This window comes from Xyrauchen texanus, chromosome 2 (assembly GCF_025860055.1).
Source record: "Xyrauchen texanus isolate HMW12.3.18 chromosome 2, RBS_HiC_50CHRs, whole genome shotgun sequence".
NCBI classification, from domain to species: Eukaryota; Metazoa; Chordata; class Actinopteri; order Cypriniformes; family Catostomidae; genus Xyrauchen; species Xyrauchen texanus.
This window is the reverse complement of record NC_068277.1, coordinates 20,849,109-20,876,188: the sequence shown is the minus strand read 5'-3', so window position 1 is coordinate 20,876,188 and position 27,080 is coordinate 20,849,109. Positions and strand designations below refer to the sequence as shown.

The 27,080-nt window shown below is 38.0% G+C and overlaps 1 protein-coding gene across 3 annotated transcripts in view; it reads left to right on the top strand.

The window, feature by feature from the left end:
- The first annotated feature begins 617 nt into the window (after positions 1 to 617).
- Positions 618 to 27,080, top strand: part of LOC127658405 (neuroligin-2-like) — a 257,469-nt gene continuing 231,006 nt past the window's right edge. For all 3 annotated transcript variants that reach the window (XM_052147698.1, XM_052147681.1, XM_052147688.1), the window contains exon 1: positions 618 to 1,262. The gene's annotated coding sequence lies outside the window, so the exon portion shown is untranslated. The remainder of the gene's footprint in view (positions 1,263 to 27,080) is intronic.

Sequence of the window (27,080 nt, the reverse complement as noted above, 5' to 3'; positions counted from 1 at the left end):
CTATCTATCTGACATTTTCAGACAGGCCTACAAATGGCACTAATTCCTGAGAATGACAAGCCATCCTTTGTGTAGGCTACCAAAGATGTGACCCGTTCAGCGCTGACATGCATCAGAGTACATGTTCCGATTCTAATAACAAACAAACAAGTCATTCACACAAATAAGTCATTCACATAACCAAATTATTAACGATTTATCCGTTTTTACCCGGTGGGGGTGAGAAAATCGTGTAATAGAGATCAAGTGGGGATTCTGCCACTTTAATATGCACTGACGTCATTCTGATGCAGAGTCTGAGGATGACCTCGTGAGCGAGGAAGGGAAGAGAAATAAATCGTTTCGTATTATAAAATTCACCCTTCTTCTCAACACCCTTCTTCTTAACAGCACCGTGATTCGCCGGGGTCTGGTGTAGTGGTGTGTCCAGCAGAAATGCATCATATAGGAATGCAGGGATGCTGAAAGGCCGGTGTATGAAATACGCGCGTTGTCAAAGCGACAGAGCAGCTTGGAAACAGAGCGTCACAGAGAGAGAGAGAGGGAGAGAGAGAGAGAGAGAGAGAGAGAGAGAGAGAGAGAGAGAGAGAGAGAGAGAGAGAGAGAGAGAGAAAGAGCACAGCATCTCTCCCAATGCAAAGAGTCTCGGAAATACGGGGAACACTGTTGCAGTCGCGGTGCACCAGAGCCGGTGAGCACCAAGACCGCCTTTGGTAGCAGGAATCAGATGCTGAAGATGCTTACACATTGCATCTAGGATTTCGCGTGAAATCAGCGTTGGTAGCCGGGAAACCGGATTATCTCGCGTCAAATACGTTTAAACGAAAATAGAATGTTAGTTAGACAAAAAGAGGGGATTAAAAGGTCATAGAAGTGTACAGAATTTTTTATTTTTTCCTCCTCTTATGCTGTGATGGGAGAAACGGGCTGTCGTTTCCAAACAAGAAATTCAACGTACAAATTCAACTAGACTTCATTGACGTACACGTTTAGTTAATAGAGCGACGCACGTACGCAAATCTACACTTCTGAAATCGTGTCCTATGAATGTCTCTCTGATGTAGGGGTGTTGTGAGGAGAAGACGTGAAACATTTCTTGCTATTTTATGCTCGGACAACTTGTGGTTTATTCGGAGACGCTATATATGAAAGGATGCAGTTTACGCTGATGGAATTGCGCTGACAACAACTGAGAAAACGAGGAAATACCATAGATCTCAGTATACACAAACCGTCGAATTCTGCCTGCTGCTCATTCTCAGGTAACCATTTCCATAGTGAAGATGGCATAAATTCAGATGTTTAATGTTTAATTTTATTGTGCATTCCTATCATTTGAGCTATTTTAAAACAGCCAAATACACATACAAATTGTTGTTGATATTTTTGTAAGATGATATGATTACTAATAGTTTTTAACTGAGTGGTTTTGCGCTGTGCAAGTAACCTGTTACGAATGCACCTGCTTTCCCGAAATCCAAAGCACTAGGCGCTTTATCCGCTCATGGATGAATTGGGGCAGCTATATATTGACCCATTTTAGTACGCAAAAGCTGTAAAAAAAATATTTCATGTTTTCATGCCTTGTTGGCCTAGGCAGTTTCATATGCTTGGTTCTCCTTTTCCATCCCACGGGGTTAAATATATTTAAAACATTGTCAACTCATTGCTTGGTCCCTTTACTTTGAATATTTGAAAGTGGTTTGACGTCATAACGGAAAATAGTATAATTGAAGATTATTGATTATTATTATTTTGATTATTGATCTTATTGAAGATCTAGCCAACAGTATTTTCCTCAGCTTTTTTCTGTAACACTCACAATCACACTAAAACATAAACCTCTCACATAAACTCACGGAGCAATTTATTCACACTATGGTGATAACAAAGTGACTAACATCGTCTTCTGCTGTTGTAGCCCATCCACCTCAAGGTTCAACGTGTTGCTATTGAGATGTGAGATGCTATTGAGATGTGAGGTGCTATTTTGCTTACCACAATTGTACAGAGTGGTTATCTGAGGTGCCGTAGCCTTTCTGTCAGCTCAAACCAGTCTGGCCAATCTCCATTGACCTCTCTCATCAACAAGGCATTTCCATCCGCAGAATTGCCGCTCACTGGATGCTTTTTGTTACAGAAATACTCAAACCAGCCCGGCTGTCACCATCAATTACGAAATAACTGAGATCAAATTTTTTCCCATTCTGATGTTTCATTTGAACATTAACTTAAGCTCTTGACCCTTATCTGCATGATTTTATGCATTGCACGGCTGCAACATGATTGGCTGATTAGATAATCACATTAATAAGTAGGTGTACAGGTGTTCCTTATAAAATGCTCAGTGAGTGTATATCGACGACAAGTAATTGCTAGTTCACTAATGTGCCCAACATCTGATGGAAGGAGAGGTCGAAGCAAGAGCAGCAGCTATGGAGCCAAATCAATCTCATTAATAATTCACGCAAAACAAATATTGCGCAAATGTGCGCAGAATCAGTGGCTTATGATATGATTGGTTAAGATCGCATCTGATTGGCTAAAGAGTACGACAGACCCACGTGGGAAAAGAGCTCTGCCAGGAAAGTCTCAAAAACACACACACACAAATCCGAGGGGATTCACACGTGAATGACGATTTGCACATTCAGATTCATGGATACACTCGTACATTTTAAACATTAAAAAGTTTTTGCGACTAGTTGTATATCTATGAAGTATGTTTTGTGTTTGTAAAATGTATTTTACATATGCATACTTTTATTTTGCGTATGTGAATAGCTTTTTGTGAATATATTTTTTTTTCACGCACGTGAATTTTTTTTTGGTGTACGTGAATTAGGTTTCATGCATGTGAAATTGTCTACGCATCTGTGAATCATTTTTTGTTCGTGAATTATTAATGAGATTGATTTGGCTCCATACAGCAGCTACCCACACACACACACACAAACTGAAAGAATGGGTCACATTTATATGCTATCCTGGTGTGGCCATTCCAAACCCAGTGGATAGCAGAATTGAGAAGAGACAGACAAGCTCTGTTCTGTAAGATGGGAATGCTGAGCCTCTCTCTGGCCCAAATAGCAGATATGGAGCTCACTATGTCATTTGGGAGTAATGGATGAATGCAGCTTACTGTCCTTGTGTTGTAATGATTTGTTTCTGTAGATGTTATTTTTTCTTCCCAGCTTGACTCTTTAAAATATGTTTGATTTTTGCACTGTATATCTTCAATATGTTTATATGTTCTCTGTGAGTGTGAGGCAGCAGCAGTACCAGACAGCATATCTTGTTTATTCATACAGCAGCAGTCGATCAATGGTCTCTAATTGATTTCAACGGACTGATTAGAGACAGACAGGCAGGAGGCTTTGTCATTGGAGAATATATGAGCCTGGGCGCATGTGTTACATGCGTGTCTGTATGTACATATGTGTTTGTGATGCCCTGGTATAGTATGCAGAACTGTGTGTGTGTGTGTTTGGGATGGTCTTGTACCCTGTAACAGATGGGCTGAACTGAGCCAGAGAGAGAGAGAGTTGGACACCAGACTTTTGAATCTCCATGTGTTGATCTGATAGTTACTGATTTCTCTGTTGTCTAATGCTGGGACTGTGTACACCATATTTATCTCAGCATTCTTTCAATTTGCCCAGAATCTGTTAATTCAGAGCAGCTCATCCGATTTATTTATGCTTGGAATGGGCTGTGAGGGGTGTGTGTATGTGTGGGTGTTGTATTGTCATGGAAGCATTAAGCTCAGGGATAAAAGGTAGTCCTGTCAAAAGGTCAGATTTGATGGTTTCTTCTGGTTCATGTCATTTCCATCAGCTTTGATGTGTATGTGTGTTTGAAGGCATAAGTCTACAGAACCTATCCAGGTGTTTAGTGATCTTAGCGATATAACTCAGACTTGTGTGATTTTTGGATGTAAGGGACAGAGATATATTGGAAAGGGAATGAGATAAAGGCAGGATTCTCTGACACACACACACACACGCATGCACGCACACACACACACAGAGGATTCTGTCTGGTCATGCATCTCTTAGCTTTAAGTCAATGCTGGCCATCATGTCACCTCTCGGCAGCCATTTTAATGAGATTTGTGTCCTCACGGGGGTGTGATGGTCCTCCTGTCTCCTCTGGTTTGTGTCTCTCTCTCTCCCCTACAATAGATTGTTCCAGTCTTTTTGTTCACAGCACCTCACATACTATTTCATGGGCTCTCGTTTTAAGGTTAGAAGAAGGTCAAATGCTCAAAAGAATCTTTCATGAAAACACACATGCTCGAACGCACACAAACACACACACACACACACACACACACACACACACACACACACACACACACACACACACACAACACACACACATACACCTCAGCATGTGGGGGACCTGTTGAGGTGTTCAGCTTAAGGGTGAAGTGTATAGTTCCCTATCGATTCAGTTCACTTGACATTCCAATGAACACTATGGGGGAATATTACTTTTCCATGACATAGTTGAAGCCCTTGTATCTTAACGGAAATCTTATGATTGGCAATTTAGGTGCGCATTTGCCCTACATAAGCTGACATCATCTCATCTTGACTACGCATCTGGATCAGCCCTCTCTTTGCCATCGACGGACACCCATCAGTGGACGGGATTCCTTGCAGACGCATCAGACGTTCTTCACCTGACTTTCAGTGCCTGCAGTGAAAGATTCACCTGCCCCTTCTAGTGTTCTGGCGAAGAAGTCTCTCCACCTCACCGGATCGGGTACTTTGCTGAGTGAGACGTCTTCCCACTTTCCGCAGCATCCAGGCAGGAGCTGTATCCTTTGATACCTTTGCTTGTGTGTACAAATTACATCGGCGATTGTCTATTGCTGGCCCGATCAGAGGTTCTGCTATGTGAGCACAGGGACTTGATACTTCACCATTTGAACAGCCTGGGTCTCAATGTCAACTGGACGAAAAACACACATTCTTCCAGCCAACAAATCTCCTTTTTGGGGGTTCGACTCCGTGAACATGCGTGCGCACATCATGAGCGAGCGCATCCAGACCATTCAAACTGCCTCAGTTCAAACTGGGGATACATTTTCAGAAAATGTTGGGTTTGATGGTGGCAGCATCCGTCATCATACCGTTAGATCTTTTACACATGAGACCTCTCCAGTGCTGGCTCAAACATTATGTACCGAGTCACGCCTGGTGTCAGGGGCACGTGCGTGCCACCATGACTTACCACTGCCTGGCTGCTCTAACACCATGGACTGCTCCAAACCTTTATCAGCAGGGTGTGATACTGGGTCAGGTTTTCAGATGAAAAGTGGTGACCACGGATGCATCCAACACAGGTTGGGGTGTGCTGTGCGATGGACGCCCGGCTTTCAGCATTTGGACAGGTGCGAAACAGGCGTGGAACATCAACTGCTTGGAAATGCTAGCCGCCTTAGCAGTGAAAGCTATCCGTTCTAACATATTGAATCATCGTGTTCTGATTCGTTCAGACAATATGTCAGTGGTAGCATACATATATCGCCAGTGTGGCACTCGATCACTACCAATGATTAGCCTGGCAAATCGGCTCCTCTCCTCTTCCAGCACATGACATATGTTCCAAGCCATCTGAACTGCGGAGCGGAAATGCTGTCGTGCAAGTGACCGATGGCGGGGGAATGGAAACTTCATCTTCAGACGGTTCTGAGGATTTGGGAAATGTTTAGCAAAGCAGAAGTCGACCTATTTATAGCACTGTGGAAAATTTGTTTGCCTACAATGTCAAAAAGTGTAAATATACATGCATCACAGAAGATTTATGACATTATTGTTATTTTTTGGAAAGTCATGAAAATTTCCAATAAAGTAATTCACAGCATATATGAAATTCTGTATTTGGTTTACAATGATATAATTATGTGGTTGAAATGATAGTGATGGAAATTACATTTTAATGTTTTTGGGGAAAAAAAAATCACCTCTGTTGTCTCGCTAAGGCACTTTAAGATCTAACATTTTGTGTATCATAAATACACACAATTAAATAATATTTTCCCACCTTTTGCATAATTTTGCAAAAAAGTGATATTTAACTGTTTTCATCAAACATCACTTGTCTCATATTTTATCTCAAGCCAGCTTTTTAAGAAAAAACTCCACTCAACTTTATTTATATAGCACATTTAATACAACAAAGTTGGTCATTGTGCTACACAAGTATAATATTTACTAAGAAAATTACCACAAACATACATACCACTTATTTAAAAACACAAGATCAACACACTGCAAACATGTGGAGTGTGTGACAAAAATCATATGGCTATATTAAAGGAGGTCAGAATTTTAATTTTTGTGTAAACTTTTCTTTAAACTGGGGTAGGTTTTTATATTGAAACAATTACACACTTCACCTTTAACTCAAGTTTAATTTGTCAAGTTTGTCTGCTCCCAAAGTGTGGTTGATGGAATGGTTAAGCTCACAACAGTAGCAGCCAGAGCAGGTTTCCAAGGCATGATGTTGCCTTAAATTCACACAGTGTTGAAAGGAGCAGTCTAAAAATATGAGCACTCAGGTGGGCCAGGTGATAGGTGACATTATTTATCTTTGGGGTTTAAAACTGGTTAAAATGCAGTGTTTAGTTCATCTGCTATTATCATCTGTTATTTATATCTGTCTATCTAATGGTAATCTTTGCAGATTGTGAATACATGCTCCGTCTCTCTTTTTGTACAGGTGTCACTTAAGTATTGACAGAGATCTCTGTTGATTGCATTGATCTGCACTGATATTCTGTTGAGTCACCACCATGCATCATATGACCAGCACAGCAAGGTCACTGCTCATCTATGGCCTGATTTCCTCTTCCTGCTGTTGAAGGGATTTAAGTAAATCTGCATGGCACGATGACGCTCAACTAGATTAGTATATTTAATATGTAAGGCACATACACACACACACACACACACAACTGGTAACTCTGAATTCTGGGAAATTAAAATAATCTGGGCTCATCAGTCTGATGATATCCAGATCCAGCCATTTAATTGTTAGAACAACCATCTTACTTTTCCTTGATCTCACACAAGTACTATGTGTTTGTGTATATGTGTTTGACTGTCTGCTGTGGGTGCCTGGGTCGGTCTGTGCCTTTGTCTGAATGTTAATGTATAATAAGGGTCGTTAGACAACATCTAGTAAGTACTACCATCGGCAGGCAATATGACAACCAACTGTCACAGTCAGGTTGCCGGGGACAATAATGAAGCACTGAACATACTATCTGTCTTGTATTCTCTCTCTCTCTCTCTCTCTCTCTCTCTCTCTCTCTCTCTTTCTTAAATTCAACTTTAAACAGCATTCACAACTCATTAAATTTCCATTATATTTTGTGATATATTTCAGTGGTGAAAAAGATATTCAATGAGAAAACGAGTGGGGCTTTTTTCAAGTCATGGAATTGATTGGATATTGTAAAAGTTGTCTCTGATTGATTCTTACAAAACCTGTCTAGAAAATGTCTTGGTCATATTTGACTACAAAATATAACTAGAATAATAAAAAAAATTAATTAAATTATGTTTTTCGTGTAGAAAATGAAGCCTATTTTAGGACCATCAAGATTTTAAGATTTTTTTTTTTTTTACTTTGTGACATTATTTTCATGACTGTTAGACCCCCTTATACTGTCTTTCTTTTTGCTTTTAATTTAAAAAATAGTTAACAGCATATTTTTTTACTGTAACAAAAAATTTGCTTTACAACCTTGTATTGTGGTGACTCTTGAGATCACCCTTCACAAGGTTGAATGACTAAAGTTGTGGCCACTTATGTTTTACATTGAAATGTTTTTTATTTTGTTTTATTGACTGTTTTAAATAAAGGTTAAATAAAATTAGTGGGAGCACAATTTCGCTTGTTATTAGTGCAGTAAGATGGAATATAAATTGATTTGCCTATTCTTTGAAAGAGGAAAGATTTAAATTATGATAACCTGTGAAGTACTTTGATAAGTTCTTCATCTGAAAGGTCTTAGTTAAATTGCATATAGTAGCCTAAGTAATATAATTTTTGTCTTGGAAATACAATTGAGAAAGAATAGAGTACAAGTATGGAGTTTCAATGATACTTGAGAAAAGTACACAAAAAATACTTAAGTATAATAATAAACTACAGGTACTCAAGTACTTTACATCTTTGCATCAGCTGAAAAGGATAGTCATTTCAGAGGCAAACTAAGTTGGTTGACTTCAGGTTAACAAACATACATGTTGTCACAAACAGACTGAACACTCTTTGTCGATTCTCTCTTCCATATTCAATTCAATTAAATTTTATTTGTATAGCGCCTTTCACAACACACATTGTTATAGTGTTTAAAAAAAATGAAATGATAATTGTATTAATAACCCCAGTGAGCAAGCTGTAGGCGACTGTGGCAAGGAACACAAAACTCCATAAGATGTTGATTAATGGAGAAAAATAACCTTGGGAGAAACCAGACTCACTGTGGGAGCCAGTTCCCCTCTGGCTAACATTTTGAATGTAATGTAAATATTAATTATGTATAGTTAAAATCATGGTTTAAAATTATTAAACTAAGTGTTAAGGGTCAGTGATTAAACATTGATTGTGTTTGAACTGTAAGATTAATGACCAAAGTCTTTGAAGTCCATCTTGATTAATTGCAGAAGTTCACATAGATGCAATTGTCCTTGTTAATTGGCTGATGAAGGCTTTTGTTGGCAATAGTTAGTCTATGTATTCCATTTCAAGATCGTAGTCCATCTATAGACCGAGGTGATGCAGGTTGGAGTTGGCATCATTTCATCCTCTGAAGTCCATCATAATAGATTGAAGTGATGTTTGGCTGGCACCGGCTGCATTTAGTCATCATCATTCTGCGACATGTAGCAGTGGAGTCCAACATGAGGCAGGAATGGTGCTGGATCCGTCCGGTTCTGATGACCTCAGGATAGGAGTCCCGAGGTTGAGACAGGGAAACAAATAAAAAGATGTAAGCGTAGATGCCATTTAATTTATTGCAGAGTAAGAGATCATGCTCAATGTTTCTGGTTCCGGCAGACCCAACTAAAGCAGCCTAATTGTGGGTTGGAGGATAAATTAGGTGTATGCCTGGCTAAATAGATGAGTCTTTAGTCTAGACTTAAACTGAGAGAGTGTGTCTGCATCTCGAACAGTGTTTGGGAGACTATTCCATAGTTTAGGAGCCAAACATGAAAAGGATCTTCCTCCTTTAGTGGATTTTGATATTCTAGGAACTATTAATAGGTCAGAATTTTGCGACCTTAATGAACGTGTTGGAATATAGTGTGGTAGAAGATCACTTAAGTACTGCGGAGCTAGACCATTCAAAGCTTTGTACGTAGTTAACAGAATTTTAAAATCAATACGGAATTTAACAGGTAGCCAATGTAATGATGATAAAATGGGGCTAATATGATCATATTTCTTGGTTCTCGTCAGCACTCTGGCTGCTGCATTTTGAACCAATTGAAGTTTATTTATTGATCTTGCTGGACATCCTCCCAGTAATGCATTACAATAATCTAGTCTTGAGGTCATGAACGCATGAATTAGTTTTTCGGCATCAGCAACCAAGAGCATATGCCTTAATTTAGCAATATTTCTTAGGTGGAAGAATGCTGTTCTACAAACATTTGTAATTTGATTTTCAAAGGACAGATTGGTATCAAATATAACACCTAAGTTCTTTGCTGTTGAAGATGATGTAACAGTACATCCATCTAGAGTCAAATTATATTTTAGTGGCTTATTTTTAGAGTTTTTGGTCCAATAATTAGAACCTCTGTTTTGTCAGAATTGAGTAGAAGGAAATTTCTGGCCATCCAATCTTTTATTTCATTAATACACTCTGCTAATTTTGAGAATTGTGAAATCTCATCAGGTTTTGAAGAAATATAAAGTTGTGTATCGTCAGCATAGCAGTGGAAACTTATTCCAAGATTCCTGATAATATCTCCCAGGGGAAGCATATACATGGAGAAAAGCAGAGGCCCTAAAACTGATCCCTGTGGCACTCCATATTTTACTTTTGTTTGGTTTGACAATTCCTCATTTACATAGACAATGTGGTAGTGGTCTGCTAAATATGACCTAAACCTATATTACTCTATTAACTTCCCCCTCTCTTTTCAACTCCCTTTTATTACTTTCTGTCTAGAGGCATGTCTATGTCCAGGACATGACTGTGTGTCTCTGGCTGGCTGGTTATGTAGGTTAACGATGGTGATGGAGGTAATGAGGACTGAATGTTGCAGTTCTGCACCTTACGAGGATGATGGCTGAAGCCCATCTCGCTCTCACTTTCTCTCCCTCTTTCTCCTTTTTGAAAGCCTTGCTGGTCCAAATACTCCTCTGCAGTGCAGGTTGGGCACTTGACCTGTGTCAATATTAGAGCACATCAGCTTCCAGATCAGTGCTGCAAGTATGTTGCTTGAACCTGAAGTGAAAGATTCTAGGAGAGGATGGAGAACAGAGGGACTTATCAAGGATCTGCACTCACTACCTGATGCGATGTGCAACAGAGACAAAGAGAGAGAATGAGAGGGAAACTGAAGAATGGGCAGAGATCGCTGTTAGCATTATGGCAGTGATGAAGGAGGTTCATATCTAGATATAGTAGATGTTTTTTATTTTACTTTTTACTGATAATCATCCCTGTTGCTGTCACAATCAGTGACAAGAACATTCACATTGAGCCAAGAGAGAGAAAAAGAGGAAGGATTCATAGAGAAAACGAGAGGGAGTGAATTAGGTGACCCCAAGTCTCCAATAAAAAAGCTTGACACACTTTTATTTGCCGTTTCAGCTTGACTAGCTGCTCATTCTTCCTTAAGCGCTGGGCATTGTGTTTGGTGCTCTGCCATTTTTCATGTGAAACAGTGGCTTTTTCAAGATTCATTAATCAGGAGGCTCTTTCTTTCCCTCAAGGCTGAATCAATCGCTCAGTAAATTAATAGAAGTGGGAAAAGATGGGTGGATACACTGAGCCCTCCTATAGGTGAATTGGAACCATGTTAGAGCTTTCCATGGTCATTTGACTTGCTAGACTTGACATGAGGTTATAGTGTACTTCACTGTGGTAGTTACAGCATTCTGTAAATCTTAAAACTTGGCAATTTGTTGGAGATGTGGTCTAGTGGTGAGTGTGCTATGACACACTGATCCCGTTTACATGCCCTTAAGAAAATTGTTAATCATGTAGGCACAAACTCTGTTTTGCTTATGCCCCTTAATGGATTAAGAGAAAGTGGTTTAACACACATTTCTCCCAGAGAATGCGGCTTATGTGGTCATAAAGAGAGTAAGTAAAGCTTTATTTCTATAGCACCTTTTAAAAACAGTGTTTGCAAAGTGCTTTACAGAGAAGATATACAAGTACATATGCCTTCACATAAAAATAAAGAAAAACATACATACGGAGATTAAAAAAAGTATAAACTATTAAAATATAAATGCATACGTTGTGGTTTTGAAGAGTGTGCCTTTGTGTGAAAAAATCTGGATCACTGAATTAATGTCACCAGATTTATTGCTGCTTCATATCAACAACACATTTAATGAAAAGCGGCTTACTGACCGAGCCGTTTGTATATGGGTTAACGAGTACGCCGCTAACATCTTATAAAATCAAATCAAATCCAATAAAATGCATTGTGAAGATAAATAAAAATGAATAGCTTAATAGACCATAGTCCAGCTTGATAGATATGGCGTTATACAATTAAATGTCGACAGCATATGCATGTTATGTGAAGGACTTCCTTTGCTCTTGCACAAAACTGGACACACGCTCTCAAATATACGCAGGATGCACTCAAAACTTGTCCTGCGCACTTGCACTCTGTTCATTTGTACAAATAATTTGCCTCTGTGGACATGGTATATCGAGAGAGAGACAATACTGGAGTTTGAGGAATCCACTCATCATTTGGCCGGTAACTTTTAGGAAACGCATGGTTAATACATGGTTACATTCGTATTGTAAGAATGATATGCTGAAACTTGTTGATGATATAAGAGATGTGAGCAAATAAAATGACATATAAACCACCAACTAAGAACATATGTTGCTACTCATGTCTTCTTACTACTTGCACAAGTTTGTCTAGGACACAAAAAGCATTTTCTCAGAACTCATGTGGCAGCAATTCCGTAGTAAATCCAAAAACATGTGGAACAAAATCATGACGTGTCCTTTATTACAAGTTCAACATGATATCAGGTTGATGTGTTTTAAATTTAATATTAACAGTTAATTAATCCTGTTTTCATTACGACAAACAGGTTTTTGGACTTTTAAAACCCCTGGCTTTAAGGATTTTTTTGCCCAATTTATTATCCGCTAGGTGAAGTTTGATCAAGAAAATTTAAAAAATAACTGTATTTCCTCAATAAGCCACTCAATTTGAGGCATCCTTCATGTTCGTATCACAAACAGTAAAAGTTTCTGTCGAAGTTTAATACTAAGGAGGTGTTTAGAACAAACATTTAACCCTAAGTATGAGCAGGAATAAAATTGATGCATGCCATGGCCAGTACCAATATTAAAAGAGCAAAAATGCCCTAAAAAGTATTAAAACACAGACATTCACCTGCATGAAGGCAGTCGGTGATGGTCCTTCAGATATTGCAGCTTGTCCTGCCAGCACCACCATTTTCAAAATGACAGTAAATTGGTACAAAACATGCTGCATCAGTGAGAAATAGTTTACCTCCAAAGTTAACTCCCTACTGGATAGCGGAGGATGTTAATGTCACTCACTGACAAGCTCACAGGAATAAGTACATGTGGAACATACTGCGTTGCAGCTTTTTGGTAAATAGTACATGGGCATAACCTAATGAGGTGTGATGTCACTTCCTTCAGCTCTGCGCAGTCCCATGGCAACTTAAAGCACAGCAGAGAGAGAGAGAGGCAGATGAAACAATCTTCCAACTCCAGGGAGGCGAGGAGGAAAAATAAAACTGAGCTAAGAAGGGTGGGGAAAAATACTTGGTATTTAGACTTGGTCACTTCATAAATGTTTTGCTGATCGGATAGCTATAAGATGTGTTGTTATGCGTATCGGCATGTGTGAGCTCCAGTTTTCGAGAGAAATGCCCACAGTGTGGTGTCAAACCCAAGTTGTATTTAATTTAAAATAATGTAATACAGTCTACAGGAATGCATATTTTATTAACCATATGTCCTAACCCAAACCTAATCCTAACAATCGGTAGATTACAAATGTATTTTTACAGCAAAAATCCTCCAAATAGAGTTCATACTTATTTTACTAAACCCGATTAATTCCTGGTGTCTCTGAGAATTGATTTGAAAGTAACAGAATGCCATCTTTGTTATGCGTTTACATGATATGAATACACAAATAGTTTAATATAAATGTTGATACATGGATCTAAAATATCAATACAATATCATGAGAAAAAGTATCACAATATATTGATATTTGATTGGATCTACACAGCTACACATTTTAACTGATAAATGTCTGATGGGAGATGGTGCTTGTCAGTAACTAGGCATAACAGTGTCGTTTTCAGGGTTCTGGAACTTTCAGTAGCAACATGTCGAGTTCCTGTGTGAATATGTTGAGTTTACTAGATTTACTCGCTAAATTAAAGCAGAAATACGTAATCATATTTCATTCCATTTCTGTTCTCTTTCTCTCTATTACTTCTCTTACTTTGTTGAATTTATAATGTGTATGAATGTACTGTATTTGCATTTTGTGCCATAAGGCTTTGATGCAGGAAGGATTTTTCTTTCTCCTTCACACTCACACATGCACACACACCTTCTGAAGCCCTATTTGAATTATTGAAATCTTGAATTATAAAGTCCTTGTCAATTAATCACACAAAATAGCTCCATGCATCAAGGAAATATAGAAGCCGCCATCCCGGAGCTTTCAGACATAATGCTGAATCATTTGTTAGTCCCCATTGAATGAAGCCCTTCAGATAGAAGTGTCAACCATTCAATATTAATTTCAATGTTGAAACCGGCCTGTAAACAGCATTGTAATTAGAGAAAACTATATTTCCCATGACCAATACTCACCCTTTACCTGCTCCTTCACGCCCCTCCCTTTTTGCACTGGACAGTCTCTTTCTGCTTAATTAAACACTGTTCAGCATGCTCATAAATACACTATGTGCCCAATTATTAGAGTAGATGCAACATTATAGCCACCCTTCTTTCTATAACTGCCATGTTTCTTTATCTGTTCACGAGCAACCACAGCCTCCCAAATACTGTTCAAAAAGGTGTATTGTCTTCCCTCACTGTAAAGTGTATCTACAGGAGTCTGCAGTTGTATGTAAGTGTGTTTATTTCATTGTTTTTAACGTTGTTAGTGTGGTATTCATTGCTAGATCAGGTGCTGTTTGTTTACTGTCTTGAACGCGGGTCGCTTAAACATGGGATGGGAGGTATCCAAGCCACATCAGTTACTTACTGGGGTACCTCAGGGATCAGTGCTTGGGCCACTTCTCTTCTCCATATACACAACATCACTGGGACCCATCATTCAGTCACACGGTTTCTCTTACCACTGCTACGCTGATGACACGCAACTCTACTTGTCTTTCCAGCCCAACGACACCACAGTGACCAATTGTTGCACTTAAATCTGTTTTATATACTATTCTGATGATAGTGAAACTTTGTAATATGGCACTTTTCGTACCACTGTCTCCCTAAGGTGATTCGCTGATGTTTTTCCTCTTTTGTAAGTCGCTTTGGATAAAAGCGTCTGCCAAATGAATAAATGTAAATGTAAATGTAAATCTCACGTTTGAGAAGGGCCCACAAGTTCTCAGTAGGATCAGGTCAGGTGAGGAAGGGGACCAAGTCATTATTTGGGCATCTTTGAGGCCCTTGCTGGCTTGCCAACAGTGGAGTACTTAGATGGATGTGATGGAGCATTGTCCTGCATAAAGATCATGGCCTTCTTGAATGCTGAGGACTTCTTCCTGTACCACTACTTGAAGAAAGTACATTCTAGAAACTGGCAGTAGGTTTGAGAGTTGAATTTCAGTCCATCTTCAACTCGAAAAGGTCCAACTACCTCATCGTTAATGATAGCAGCCCATACCAGTACCCCTCCCCCACCTTGCTGGCACCTGACTCGAAGTGGTGCCCTATGTCCATTAGTGATCCAAACACGGGCCCATCCATCTGGTCCATCAATAGTCACTCTCATTTATTCTGTCCATAAAACCTTTGAAAAATATGTCTTCATGTATTTCTTTGCCCAGTCTTGACGCTTCAACTTTTGAATATATTCAGCAGTGGTCGTGTTTCAGCCTTCTTGACCATGGCCATGTCTCTGAGCACTTGGCACCTTGTACTTCTGGACACTCCAGGTAGGTTGCAGTTCTGGAATATGGTAGCACTGGAGGATAATGGGTTCATGGTAGCTTAATGTTTAATTCTTCTCAAGTCTTTTGCAGTTAATTTGTGCCTTTTCTGCTCCAGTCATTTTTTGTGCCCCAGTTGACTATTCACAACAAAATGTTTGATTGTCCGGTGGTCACGCCTCAATAGTTTAGCTATTTCAAGAGGGTTGCATCCATCTGAAAGGTATTTTACAATGTTTGACTTTTCAGTGTCAGTTAAATCTCTTTTTTGAGGTAATGAAGCTGCCTAATAATTATGCACACCTTTATATAAGGTGTTAGTTACTTTCACCACACCCTCCCTCATTACACAAATACATACCAACTGAAAATGATTGAATCCAATGAGCATTCAAGTTTATATGGTTTGGGGTTGAAAATGTGCATGGAAATAATGACAAGATCATAATACTAACTTGCCTAATAATTGGGCACCCAGTGTAAGGGCCATCCATTCTTCCCTGTAATTCAGTGGATGGGGTTGAACCACTTTTTAACCACAGATGTGTCATTTGTAATGGACCGGGGAACATACAGTATTTCACTTACTTAACCTTTTTTTTTTTTTTTTTGTCTTTTTAAATCTTGATGTGTGACCATAACAGCAGGGGACAAAAAAGGTTTAGCAGCAATGTTTTAATTAATTGTCCTGCTTTCCCTGGCCTCTGAGATGGGGGCTTGGGTGAAAGCTAGACCCAACACACACATGTTGGGTTTTCATGTTTTATGGGGACTTTCCATAGACGTAATGGTTATTATACTGTACAAACGATATATTCTAACCCTACCCCTAAACCTAACCCTCACAGAAAACTTTCTGCATTTTTACATTTTCAAAAACATAATTTTGTATGATTTATAAGCTGTGGGACCGACAAAACGTCCCCACAAGATAAAAAATGTCAGGTTTTACTACCTTATGGGGACATTTGGTCCCCACAAAGTGATAAATTCACGCTCACACACACACACACACACACACACACAAATACATACGTGGCTGTGTCAGAACCTAATGAGGCGAGCAGGTTACTAAATGGATCAGGACAAGAAGCTTGCCTGTGGGCTTATCAGCATTCATGATTTATTGGGTTGAGCCTTCCCGGATCCACTGAACTCAGGTCTAATGCTCAGACTTCCTCAAAGGGGCATGGAGCTCTATATGAAACACATTACTGTGTTCATCTTACCACATCTCTAATAAGCTAAATGGATGACAGTGTTGCTGATATGCATGGAGGAGCTGTTTAGTTCAGTTTGGGAGGCTGTTTTGCAATGATGGTTCAGTGCCATTTATGAATATTTGATGAGAACCCCATAAAAATAGAATGAATAAGCCTTTAAGTCAAACATCCAGACCATTTGTATTACCTCACTGTAGAGCACATGCTGGTGTTTGTATTTTCATTTGTCTCTCTCTTTCTCCTGCAGAAGGATGTTATCTTGTGAACAAATGAGGGCGGTTCAATAAAAGCACTTGCTCATTGTTAATTTTCTCTAGCTGCTCCGAGCAACTGTTCTGTTCTTCAGTGTGGTAATCATGTTGAATAAATTAAGCTGTTTGTATATTTCCATATCATTGAAATTTTAAAGGAAGCACCTGTGGGTGCGGCATAATGGTTTTCCCAATGTGCCCCCTTTGGCGGACAGATAAATGTGATGCTATTTCAATAATAATAAAATAATAAATAAATGAAATAATAATCAACAAATACTGTTAAATTTGTTAAAGTTGTGACTTTTTACCACACTGAAATAAAAAAATATAGCTCCTTAAAGGTATGGCTGGGCGATATAACGATATCGATATATATCACGATAAAGAAAATCCACTATAAGCTTTTGAGGAATTTTCGATATTTACTGCATGTCACTAAAACACAAGCAGTTCAGCTTTCTCAGGCTGTGTTTCCACTAGGGCGGACGAAATCCGCTTAAAGGCGTTCAAAGCGCTAGGAGAGAGCATGCTCTGCACCTCTGCCAATCCTACGATCCACCTTGCGAGCATGACACTCGGCTTTCATAGGAATGAATTGAAAATGCTCTCAGCTTTGCTCACAACGCGCCAGTGGTAACGTAGGGTCAGACTGGATGAACTTGCTAATGCTAGCTGCCTTGCTAACAATTAGGTTACGTGGAACACCGGATTGATTCCATCCACACCGCAAGACTTCATGACAACGGTTGTGCTCTCTCATCGTCTCTAGTGAAGAGCGCGACAGAACAACAGTGATGTAGACAACAGCTCTGATCTTTCTGCACTGTAATCTTGAATATTGATCTCTAGCACCAAACATGCATCATTCTGCCCTGTCCCGCTCTGCACACGTTGCCTCTTTTCCCTGCATGTGTGAAGATACTTTTTCAAAGCACCTTTTAGACCATAATGTTTTCCCTTCTAAATGTATCTTTATTAATCAGCATGTTACGAGCCTTTAATAATAAACAAATCAAATAAACAAATCGATTTCTGTTCTAATTTTGTGAAAATGAATTAGATGTCTGGAATGGATAAGGAAAGACTAAAATTACTAGTTGGTAGACTAGTCTTTCACTTTAAATGTTTTTTTTTAAATTTTTTTTAAACGTTTTCTAAATGTTCTCTTGGGACACCCCTGAACCCACATTCAGCATCATTCCACAGTCACAAGGGCTTCTATGCCCCATACTTGGGTATCTGAATTTAAAGAAATATAAAAAATATTTCATTTTAATGTAAAAATATTCCAACAAATACTGGACTGCTGTCACTATGCTTCAGAACAAACAGATGATCTTTTAACATTCATTTTCAATTTCAACTCCACTGCTTTGGCCGTCTCTGGACCCCCGTGCTGTTTTGTAGAGACTATTTTGACTGTTTAGAATTAATTTTTTCTTCTTTTCTTCCATAAACTTTGAAAAAAAGAAAGAAAGTGCAACGTGTAAATGTATATCGTGATAAATATCAATATCGAACAATATGAAAAATATTATTGTGATAACATTTTTGGCCATATCGCCCAGCCCTACTTAAAGGAATAGTTCCCCAAAAATGAAAATTAGCTGATAATGTACCATTATGTACTCAGCCCATCCTAGTTGTATCTGAGATTTTTTCTTCTTCAAAACAGAATTTAAGATTTTCAGGATTTCATTTCAGGCCTCCTCCTTTAAACAATGCAAGTGAATGTACTCCATTTTTTGACGGTCCAAAATGCATATTTAGGGTGCATCAAAATAATCCACACAACTCTAGTCGGCCATAACTGGGTAGCTCACCCTCCACTAGATTACTGACTAGTGTTGGAGAGGCGAAAAGTTTGAGCTCTTTCCCACAGCTTTGCAAGGATATTTCCTTAAGCTCATGCTTTTTGGTATGCCCAAATAGAGGACATGTCAAGCTTTAATTTCTAGATTCTAATTTTATACATCAATATGATGCATCTCTTATGTGTTTTAAATTGACCTTTTTTGTACTTTTCTACATACATGTTCATTGTATTATCCAGCATGTGAATGCTTTCACAAAGCAGTGGCAGCCCGTGCATTTTAAGTCTAGGCCTTAAGTGCAATTCATGGCATTAAGAAAACACCATTTCACAATGAATAAGCCACCCTAAGCCTATAGTCCATAGGCAGTCTGACTTATGCGTATTCACTTGCACAGTTGAGGGATTCTGTAGAAATTCTGAAGGCCCAACAGGGAGGAGCTCAGACTCACGCACTGCTTAGGCATGCGATTTGTGAAACAACCGCCACGGTTCGCTTGTAAGCATCTAGAAATAAATTCTGATTGGATAAACTTTTTGTTTTTCCTTAGTCGTTTGTAGATGAATTTTGAGTGGAAATTGATTGAAAGTGAATACATAGGCAAAAGGGTGAATAAGAATGAAAGAATGAAAAAATATTTATTTATTAGGCATGTTAGGCCAGCAGAGAAGGCTTTTCTGGCCCTGAGAATTTGCCACTCCATCAAAAGGAAATAACTTGTTCCGCCTCTAAAATGATTTTCCTTCACGGGTGATGTCACCAGGGCCGCTTAAGATTCAAACAATGGGTGCTGCTGGTTTTTCAGGAGGAGAGGATCCCTCAACAACTTGTTTTATTTTAAATTTAGAGGGATTGTTCAAAAGTAAAAATTCTGTCATGATTTACTCACCCTCATATACCAAACCTGTATGACTAACTTTCATCCATGGAACAAAACAATTGTCATAGAATAAGAGCCTTAGTCACCATTCACTTTCATTGTATGACAAAAGTTATGAAAGTGAATGGTGACTGAGACTATAAGTACCTAAACCTTACATTCCTTTTGTATTCCACAGAAGAAAATATCATACAGGTTTGGAACAACATGAGGGAGAGTAAAAAATGACAAACTTAATTTTTGGGTGATCTTTAACTGTGTAGGCTTTGTTGTTATTGTAATCAAATGACTATCCATGGTATTTCAACAGAATGAAATTCCATTTGTTTGATGTATATTATATTGCAATAGACCTGGTAATTCCTGGAAGAATCATTCGTGCTGTTTGTTCTCCTCGGCAGTGGGAGGCCTGTATCTGAGGATCTTGTATTAGGTGAAACTGAACATATGGCAGACAGACTGTTAGTCATAGGACATTATGGAATTTGTAGCCAGTTTGCACCGAGGGGGCTTTATTGGTACCAACCAAACACTGCCACCTACAACCTAAAAACATGTTAGAAGCTCTCTTCATCTCTGAGAGCTCTCTGTTCTGTCATTTCTCCACATGTTCCAATCTGTCTTTATTTACTTCGATAGCAACAGTCATTGTATTGATGTATGAATGTAAAGTTGCATTGCACTGCAGGGTAGTGGGCAGTAAAGTTTCATTTACTCATATGAATGTATATTACAGACACTCGGTCTGTGACAGGATTATAGCACATTCATGTCAAATCAAAAACTTGCAGGAATAAGATTAAATGTGAATCTGCAGAGTAATAGTCTCAAAGGCAAAGAGAATTGTTATGACAAAATGAAGTCCTGATGAAAGTAGTAAAACTCTTAGTTTTGCTTTTGAAGCCCTGTATGAAAAAGATTTTTTAAGGTTTCTCAAAGTCAATAAGAAATCATAATTGATTATATTTACTTTAATGCATGTTCTTTATTGTACTGTGAATGATTTATCATTGCACATTATTCCAAAACAGAAAATAGGCCTATATATTTGTCTTCGGAATCTTGTTCAACCTCTGAAATTACTTTCCTTTTATGCTGATGTCACCAAGGTCACACAGGTCAAACAATATTGCATAATGAATAGCCAATAGGCCCTTTTCACAATGACGTCAGATAACTTCCGCAAAGCAGGGTAAACGTACTTCCGTTTTAACTTACACGCGCTGGTTAAAGTTACTTCAGGAAAACACAGAAGGTGATCACCGACAATACGAAAGGTAAAATTAAAATAATAATAATATTTACGTATGTAGCGTTATTGGTTCTTATATTTAGATTATTTTGATGACGTTAATGATCATTTCCAGTAACTTATTGCATTCTTTAACGTGTGACTGTCGTGGAGGAGAAAGTAGAAAGTTAGCTAGCACCAAGATAACTGTTAAATCACGGTTAGCCCGTGTATTGCCACAAGTTTACTAACAAGTGTTACATTTTTATCAAAGCTAAATGTCAAACCATTTCCATATGCTGATGTGATTTATCATTCATTTTATTCCTATGTCCATTTTTATCACATTTGTTTCGAAATTGTACACAGGCTCCATCTCTGATATAGAAATAACACGGCAATCACAGATCTTACAGTTACTTCAACCAGAAGATGGAGAAATGGCTGACAAGGGGTTCCAGATTGAGAAGATGCTGTCACAGGTGGGGGCAACGCTCATCATCCCTCCACTGAAAAAATCAAATCAGCTCAGCACAGAGGACACATTGAAGACCCAGGCTATTGCCCGCTTGAGAATTTTAGTTGAGAGGGCGATACACAGGGTGAAGGAGTACCACATTTGGGATGGGCTTGTTCCTCTTTCTATGGTAGGTTCAGTCAATCAGTTGTGGGCCATCTGTTGCCAACTATCAGGGACCTCTTGATATCAAAGGGGACAAACCCGTCTGAAGTGTTTCCTTTCTTGGGTGAGATTAATTCTTAATTAATTCTTCTACTTTTAGGTGTTTGACACTGTGTAGATATACTGTAAATACAAGTGCTTTGTAATATATTTTTAAATTTCTATGCTTTGTATGAACATAGGGGTTACTATATTTTCATGGTTATTAATAAACTATGTTGTGAAGCATTCTGTAAAAAGTTTATCCAGAGTAAAATGAATTTACATCTTAACCAATAAAGAAAGAGAATATCTTTAAAACTTGCCATTTTATTTTATTTACATATTTGGTAATAGCATTTATGTGAGATGATGGAAACTAATACAAAACGTTCATAGCAGCTCAAAGCTACAAACAAGGTTGAAAACTGGTTGAAGAGTGACCACTGCTCGATAAGACAAAGGATATTTACATACAATGCAACACTGACTTAAGTTGTAAATTGAAAAAGTATTTACAACAGGAATTACATGCATCAGATGTTCATAGAAATATTTACATTTGAAAATTCTGCCTTAACGTAGTAATACATCCATGTAGATGTTGTGATAAAAATAATCCAGCTTCTGTCGCATTGAGTTGATGATCTCCTCATCCCTAAATATTCTTTCAACTGTGAAGTCAGTGTGGATATCTGTTATAAAATCACACCACTGAAGTCCGCTTATGGCCAGCTGGCCTTGAACCTTATAGTAATATTTGTGGCTTTTCTTAAGGCAAGCCTGGCCTCGAACTGTGATCAGGTGTTTAACTTGAGCAACATCTTCAACATCACAACTCTTAACCTCTGCCAACCCAAATGGTGGTGTTTCTCTGGGGTTGAAAACTTTGGCATCAGGGCTGGCTGCAAGGTGAGGTGCATCAGGGTGGATGAGGACCCCACACTGCGTCACAGTGACATCACAGAAATCAGAATATTGCCTTAGTATGTCAGGCTCCAGGTCCAGCCCTCTTTTCATAGCTGCTGTCTGAGGAGTTCCTCTCAGAATGCGAGCAGCTAAGGATTTTGCAGTTGACTCTCCACGGACATGACATATACTATATACTAATCATTGTTCTGTTATACATTAAAATATATAGACAGGTGTTAATTCAGACTTGCCACCATATGCTCTGTACAGTGTACATTTCACACCAGTTCGGGCATGATCCTTGGACTTCGGTACTGGTTTACACACTATCATGTCATTTGTTGCCTCAGGAGCAATTCCCTGTAATATATTGATGATAAATAATTAATTGACATAGTCATTACAAAATTATAGTCCAACATCATTAAATGTTAACGTATTACATGTGTCCTAGGCCGGTGCCAGGTCTGCAGTGAGCTGGTGCATGACAGTGGCAATGGCACTGTCTTGAAGCCCATGGTACAGTAGTGAGCACTTTGAAACAATAATGCCACAATGTGGTTGCACAGTGCTTTCCCAGCAGAGCAGGTACATGACATGCATTTCAGTACCACAGGAACCTCTTTAGCATGAAATGTAACCTGATAAGAGAAACATGAAAATAAGTCTTTCCTGCACAACAATTTTACATTTCATTGGAGTAATTGAACAAACTTAAGGTTTTAAAGTAAGTCCATGAACTTTGAACACCTACTTTATTTTAACATCACACAGCATATTTCTCAGTCTTATTGTCCTCAAACAACCCTCTTCTGTTTTTTAAATGTACGGTTGTCATCTAGATTTTGGTGCACCACACTCATTGACATCAGGCTGAGAAACACACTGAACCACAATGGAACTTTGTGGGATAACGTTACTGCAAAGTGTCTGCAATCGCAGCAGAACATGAAAATCAGAAAAACCTGAAGGTGATGAGCCTCCTCATTTTTCCTCATAGACCTGTGACAACGCCCTCTCACTGTCACCTCACTGTCACCTCATCGACAACTACATTCGAAACTATTCCAATGCAATGTTTTGGTGAAAGGGCACAACATTAACCATGAATGCGTTACTGACTTTTATCTAACAATACACAATCTGTAGCTAACATCAGTAATAAACATGATTGCAACAAGAGTTTACAGGTCTGTATTACAGTAAATTAATTAAGAATATGGACTTTCACTGCAGGAGAGAAAGCTAACAACTATCGTTATCCTAACTCCTCCGCTAACGTAATTTGGGCGGGACAATACAAAATGCTTACCTTCATACGCAAACAGGTACTGCTCAATGAAGAACTTGTATCCTTTGTCAAGTTTGGAACGTGTTGTAAGTGAAAATTTGTCTGCAAGTCGCTGTACATCATCTAGATGTATTTTTGGCAGGTGTCGAAGGGACTGGGTAAACTCCATAGCGTTCCACTATGCTGGCGGAAGTAAACATACACTGCTTTGAGTCAGAATGGAAGTTGCGTGACGTCATGTGAAAAGGGCCTATTAGCTCTTTAGGCATCGGAATCTAATTAAGGTATTGACTGCAAATGTTTAACAGTTAAATCACTTCCAGATGAAAATGGCATTTTTATTGACTAAAAGTTTTTTATTTTTTTTTATGTTGGAGCAGTAGTGCAGTGGTTAGCACAAATGCTCTTGACTTATTGAATAATGACTCTCATGCGGGTAATGCAGGTTTGAGTCCAGCCTACAATGTATCTTGATCACATTCACTGCAAAAAAATTATTTTCTTACTGAGAATTTCTGTCTTGTTTTCCAGTAAATATATACAAACATCCTTAAAACAAGAAAGAAAAAAATATTTGAGAAGCACAATGGCATTAGATAAATCTTTGTTTTAATATATACATATATATATATATATATATATATATATATATATATATATATATATATATATATATATATATATTAGGGCTGTAGATTTAACGCGTTAATTCAGTGAGATTAATTTGATAAAAATAACGCGTTAAAGAAATTAACGCAATTAATCGCAATGCCCCCCGCAGTAATAAGGAAGATTCCTGAAAAATGCAAGCTTGTAGTAAGTGAAACTTCAGCTGTGTGAGCAACGCACAGTTTATACAGTGAAGAAATCAATCCATCAGCAGCAGAACAACACAAACATTCGTTACGTTCTTGCGTTCAAAACACTTGATGGAGCGCAAATCCGAACTAAGGGTTCTCAAGATGTGTTCTAAGTATTAAACTATATTTAACTTGGCACAGTGACCTAAACATTTTATGTTTATGACGCAACGTATCCGAGATGATACACAAGCATATCTGATGCATGTGTACATTGACCTTAAACAAGCCCTCATAATAAATCTCGAACTGATTACCAAATTCACTTGTGAACTGGATTGCTGTGTACTGTGTGCCAATGATTGACTTATGATCAATAATATGGTAGTAAACAATACATTGTATTCTAAAGCCGCTTTTTGTATTGTCTTATCAATGATTAACTCTTCTATTACAAGAATGTAATGCATTTTAATTATCTGAATATCTTTTTAATTGATTTATATATATATATATACATATAGAATTTTTAAATGTTTAAAGATAACTGTATCATTATTTCATCATTATATACTGAATAATTTTTATATGAGGGGCTTATTTGTAAATGCGATTAATTGGGACACCATGTAATTAATTCGAGAAAAAATTGTAATCGATTGACAGCCCTAATATATATATATATATATATATATGTATATATATATATATATATATATATATATATATATATATATATATGCAAATGGGGTAAGAAAACATTTTATAACTTGTTTTTCTTTCCCTATTGAAAAATAGTTTTGTCTTTTCATAAGTATAAACATTACTAAATTAATTATTTTCTGAAAACAAGACAAAATATCTTTTTTTTAATTTAGCTTCTCATACATTTATCTTGTTTTATGAATGTTTTACTGGAAAACAAGACAAAAATACTCAGTAAGAAATGTTTTTGCAGTGTTCCTTTTCTTTCTCCCCAATATTTTTTAACATTCCATTATATCTATCTAATAAAGCCCAAAATACAAAAAAAGATTATATTAAATTATAATATTTTAATAAATGTTTATTTTAAGTTACAATAATTTTGAGCAAAAAATAATTTATCATTATTAGTTTTTAAATACAAATATAGACATACATTATACATTTTTTATATTATAACAAAAACTAAAATATTATACAGTATTAATGTTATTTATTTTAAGTTTATATTATAATATAATAAACAATATTTATATTGTGATAATATAAATACCATAATAATATAAAAAACACAAACATGCCTTTATATTTCAAACTGTTTCAAAATGTATTTATTTTTTATCTCCCTTATATTACCTTCCACATTCCAACACTACCACTTAAGCATAAAGTCCTCAGTTTCTATTTTTTCCCCAGCTTGTTTTTCCATCACTGCTCCATATTCACAATCACACACTGGCTTAACATTACTGACCCGAGAGGGACAAACAAACACACATGCACACAGAACATGCCTTATAGCACTCTAGCCTCTTTTCACCAGCCTATATGGACATTTACAGCTGTCAGCCATTCAGCTCAAAGTTTGGCTGGCCAAGAGGATTGTGGGTAAAAGAGAGCTCCCCAGTGGGCATCTCATCTGTCATCCAGTGTGTGTCAGTGATGGAGAGAGTGTGTGTTGCCGTATAATCACACGGGCTGCATGTCCCATTAAATCCAACATCAGCACACCCTACAAAGAATAAACAGCCCAGCACTTTGATGAAGAAAAATGAGAAGGCACTCTGGAGTGAGGGATTTAGAAAACAAATGAAAAGGTAAAGAAAATGAAGATGAGAGATGGCAGAAAGGGAGAAATGTGCTCACTGCCAGAGTTTTTTTCTTTATTGTGAGTTGCTTTGGTAAGAACTTGTAAGAAAGTTTTGACCGACTTTACTTCCGAATTGTGATGTATTTCCGAGTGAAACAGCTTATCAAACAAGACAAAAATGTAATGCAGGGATTTGAGTTTATCCATTTAGACTAATCTAAAGATTATTAGAATGATTATTCAACTATTCGGTTGATTATTGCAAAGATTAATCATTAGCTCTTAACCGACTTTTCAGATTGTGCCTGACTTAAAAGGTTGTATTAAACATGCTTACTAACAATAAAGATGACAAAATCATCTTTTAAAAATATCTCTAAATGACATTCACTGAATTCCAAGGAAAAACGTCTAGGTTACGTATGTAACCTCCGTTCCCCGATGGAGGGAACGAGACGTTGTGTCAGAGAAGCGACATTAGGGGTCTCTCTTGAGCGCCGATATTCACCTCTGAACTATGAAAAAAAGGCCAATGAGAGTTGGCACCCAGTATTTGCATGTCCCGCCCCCGGACATACGGGTATTTAAGCGGCGCAAATACGGGAGTTCATTCAGGATTTTTCTGAGGAGTCGAAAATGGTCCGGCCACAACAGTGGCTCGGCTCAGCGACGTGGCAGGGGAGACACAACGTCTCGTTCCCTCCATCGGGGAACGGAAGTTACATACGTAACCTAGACGTTCCCCTTCTGTCGCTCTCCACGTTGTGTCAGAGAAGCGACACTAGGGGTCCACTTATAAAAGTGCCATGCG